Source organism: Arachis hypogaea, chromosome 4, assembly GCF_003086295.3.
Source record: "Arachis hypogaea cultivar Tifrunner chromosome 4, arahy.Tifrunner.gnm2.J5K5, whole genome shotgun sequence".
In the NCBI taxonomy this organism is placed as follows: Eukaryota; Viridiplantae; Streptophyta; class Magnoliopsida; order Fabales; family Fabaceae; genus Arachis; species Arachis hypogaea.
The window spans coordinates 84754492-84759318 of NC_092039.1; positions in this window are offsets into that span (position 1 = coordinate 84754492).

Below are 4827 nucleotides of genomic sequence, written 5' to 3' on the forward strand. Positions count from 1 at the left end.
TCCCTATTCCTTGTTGGTGATTGTCTCTCCAATTTTGATTATGGTACCCACTCCCTTGATTGTAGCTTCCTCCTTGATAAGGGTGCCCTTGGTTAGAATTACCGCCTTGGTAGTACCCTTGATTTGGGCGGTCATAGAAATTATGGGTAGCGCCAAAGTGTTATCTTCTTGAAGGCTTGGGCACTCATCTGTGTAGTGAGAATAGCAAGAACAAATGCCACATACTTTTTGAGGGACCAATTGTTGGTTGTGTTGTTGAGGGGGTGGGGTTTTGTTGGTATGATTGAGGTTGTTGTGGTGTTGTTGGTTCAATTGGAGTTGCCTCAAATGGATGTCATTTCGCTCAAGGATTGAGTTAAAGCGGTGGTTCACTACTAGTTGATACCTCATTCACGGTTCTCGGACGGTTGACTCTTCGTCTCACATGTTGATTGGATTCGGCTAAGTCAATGATAAGTTGCCATGCCTCCTTCGCTGTTTTATATTTGGACAAAGAACCATTGCTAGAGGTGTGCAAGAGGTTCTATCTTGTTCTCGCATCCCTTGACATATGTATCCAAGCAATACTTGAGTGTCAAGCATGTGATTAGGGCATGCGTCTAGTAGCTTACGAAACCATTCCCAATACTCGTATAGCGGTTCCGTTTTACCTTGCACAATACAAGACATTTCCTTCCTTAGCCTATCTATCTTCTCCGGAGGTAAGAATTTATCCAAGAATCCTCTTCTAAGTAAGTCCCAATCGGAGGTGACTTCACTGGATAGAGTGTAGAACCATTCTTTCGCCTTGTCCTCAAGAGAGAAAGGGAAAGCGAACAACCATATAGCAACTTCATGGATCCTTCCCGTCTAGTGGTTGAGCATATACGATGAAAGTCCTTGAGATGTCGAATAGGGTCTTGTGCGGGAAGCCCATGAAACTTAGGTAGGAGGTTGATCAAAGCGGTCTTCAATTAAAGTTTGCATTAAGTTGGGGTAGTTACATGAAGGGGTTGAAGGACATAATCCGGTGCACCCGCTTCTTGATGGTAACTCTCCTGGAGCATCCATGGTGTTAGTACCTAAGATGAAAGAAGAATTGTTAGTGATATTGATGGAAGTATGACTAATGCCTTCTTTGAGTGACGGTTCAATGTTCACTTTTAGTAAGGTGGTTGAGGTGGTAAAGACCTCTTCACCTTTCCCAAACTTTAGCCGCCTCCGAGCTTGTCTAATATGAAACAAAGTTGTTCTATTTCCGGATCAAAGGGACTAAGCTCGGATTCGGTTGTGAACGCGTCATGCAATGAAGGGGAGTGGAATTCATGGTAACGATGAGGGGTTAGTCACTTGAACAATTACAATGAAATGCAACTATGTACATATATACACATTTATTCCAAACAATAACATGGCACACTAAGCAAGATCCCCGGCAACGGCGCCATTTTGATAAACGAAAATTAGCATGTCGATTTAGAATTCAATGATGAATATGATCGTGAGTATAGTCTAATCGACACTTAAACTTCGCATCAAACAATCCTACAATCTATAACCGAGAGTATTAGTCTCCCGAGTCGTCCTCCCTTGAATTGCTAGAGTGTGCATCTTATTGATTAGAAGGCCTTGTTATGATTCTTTGAAGGTTTTAGCAAAATAGAAAACAAACAATCAATCCTTAGAAGACTTGGCTTAGGGTTGGCATTAGAAATTCTATCCTTATAGTTCTTTCAATGATGACAACAATTAGGCCTTGCTTCATTTAGTTAACCCCTAGGTATAGAGGAAAGTCAAATGGAGTAATCAACTTGAGTCACAAGTCCTAGCTTTACCTTATGGAAATCTAGCTTTAGTGTACTCCAAGTCAATTAGCGATCCCTAATTCGAAATCAACAATTGACACAACTATTCAACTTCTTCTAATGGCCCAAACCCTATGCCAAGTAAGAAACTTTTACTCCATAACTAGTGTTGGCATTTCATCAAACATTTGGTGAGCAAGAGTGAAAGCCATGGTAAATTTGAGAAGAAAGTAGAATTAAAAGTATTTCAACACAAGGAACTAACAACAATTAACATAGAACAACAATGGAAATGAGATCCTAAAGGAATTGATTAAATCCAAACTATAAAAGTGAATCCAAGATCTATGAGAATTGAGCAATTACAAACACTAATTGAGATTGGAGAAGAAGATCTATGACATGAACAAAATGAATTGAGAATTGCAATGGATCTCACCAAAGAGTGAATGAGAATTCAGAAATTGGATGAAGATGAACCCTAGTGAGAGCTTTAAATCTCTCTCCTTCTCCACAAGTGTAACTAACTATCCTCCCAAAATATCTAAAATCTAGAAAATGAGCTAAAAGTCTTAACCCTTGTTCCCTTGGTCTTCTTAAGCTTTTCCCGCCAGGGCACTTCCCAAAAATGGGATTCCCAACTGCCTCCACGCCCAAGTCACGTGGCTCTTTAAAAAATCCTATTCGAACATCGGTGCGCACGCGCCATGTACGCGTGCGCGCCCACGGGGCATCTGGTAATGTGCGCAGAGGCGTAATGTACGCGTGCACGCCACCGGAGACCATGGCCTAGCTGCTACGCAAGCCGGCTCGTGGCTTGGCTCTTGGCTTCGACTTCTAGCTGCTCAATCCGCACGGACGCGTCAAGTGCGCGCACACGCCCATGCTGAGATTTCCAAAGTTCAATTCTCATGCTCCCTTCCTTTGCACCCGTCCTCCTTCTCTCTTTCGGTCCGTCCCTGCCCTATATTCTGAAACCAGTTAACACACAGGTCACGGCATCGAATGGCATCAAGAGAAGATTAGAAATGTGTCAAATTTAGTGCAAAATAAGCATGTTTTCATCCATGAGGCAAAATTAGGAAAGGAACACAAAATCTTGTATTTTTATCTCGAAAGTGTGCGGAATTATTGATAAAACCCCTAAAATCAGCACAAGATAAACCCTCAAAATGGGGTATATCATGCACTCGCATTTTGGGGCTCTTTTTGGCCTATTTCTGAAGGCTTGAGGCTGAAATCAAAGGCTATATCAAGGGGGCAACATCTCATATAAAGGCATTAGCTTAGAGAGCTCACTTAGATAAGTTTTAGAATAGTTTTTAGGAGTAGTTTTAGGGTAGTTTAGTTTTAGGTTTTCTCTCTTAGGGTTTTAATTAAGGTTCAATTGTAGCATTTATACTTCATTTTATTTTGGTTTTTCTTCATTTAGTAAATTCTCTATTAATTTGACACTCTAATACTACAAATATGCTATGCTTTGAATTGACCTTGCATGAATGATTTTCTGAGCTCAGTTAATGCCTTAGGTTGACAATTAGTTCATAGATTTCCATCAATTTATGCCATATTTTATGATTGCTCTATGTGTTGATGAATTGCACTGTTTGGATTACTTGCAAAATAGTTATGATTTAAGCCATAATGTCCAACTTTAGTTAATTCTTGAGAGTCAGTTGATTGTTCAAGCTAGCCATCACTAAGTTGGCGGAAGTAATTTATGCTTCTTGACTTACTCATGTTAGGGGTTATTAAATAGATTAACTAAGTATTAATATCTGGATGATTTTAATTCTCAGTCAGGTGCATTATGTAACCTTTTACTTATATTTTTACGTATTTTACATCATAGTTACTTTTACCTAGTATTAATGCAATTCTAGTTCTTTTATCTCTATGCTTTATTGCTTCTTCATATTGAATTGTTCTCAAAACAAGATTGTGGCTCATTGCATTATTCCAAGAATGACCTGATTGACTACTCTCGATTCTAATGATAAGAGTTAATTGTTGTTTAGACTTCCAACGAATTTCTATTTGTGATATCTAGATCCGATAATCTAACATCATTCATGTTTGAGAAGGATTGTATCGATTTCATATGTGAGATTCTTGAGGTGGGTGATGACTTGTGGTCAGGGATTTATTAATGTTGCTCTGATATGTCATTGGTGTTGACGGTGGATATGTTTATCATTGGAGGTATGGTGTATGCTTAACGTGTGTTCAGCTTGCCTATGGAAAGGGAGTAATGATAGGTAGTATGATGGTTGAAAGTAGAGATTAAGGGTAGCACAACATTCCATGATGTATGGCATCTAGATGGATAAACCTCAAGAAGGAAGGGATTGGCAGTAGTCAATTCACTGATTGTGTTGACTATGAATTCGGTTGGAATTGGTCAATAGAAGTGGACAACTAATCATAAAATGTTAAGGCTTGGAGTATTGTTGAAGAGAGCAAGTCACATGGATCCACACAAGAGCATTAGATTGGTCAAGAAGATTCTGGAGAGTATCTTTCAAGAGGATTGTATTTGTCCTCCCAATTTGAAAAATCTTGATGCATGTTATCAATTGTAAATTCCATCTCTGTGAGCATGAGCTCAATAGTTTGAGCCACACTCATCGCCAAAAGGATGAGAATTCATGGTGGCAAGAGAAAATAAAAACAAATACTAATAAAAAACAAAGAGAACAAAATCCTCCAACTAGTAAAAACTAACAAACAAACAAACCAAAAATCAAGCTATTCACAATATATATGATGAGCGGATAATTTATACGCTTTTTGGCATTGTTTTTAGGTAGTTTTTAGTATGATCTAGTTACTTTTAGGGATGTTTTCATTAGTTTTTATGATAAATTCACATTTCTAGACTTTACTATGAGTTTGTGTGTTTTTCTGTGATTTCAGGCATTTTCTGGCTAAAATTGAGGGACCTGAGTAAAAATCTGATAAAAGGCTGACAAAGGACTGCTGATGCTGTTGGAATCTGACCTCCCTGCACTCGAAATAGATTTTCTGGAGCTACAGAACTCTA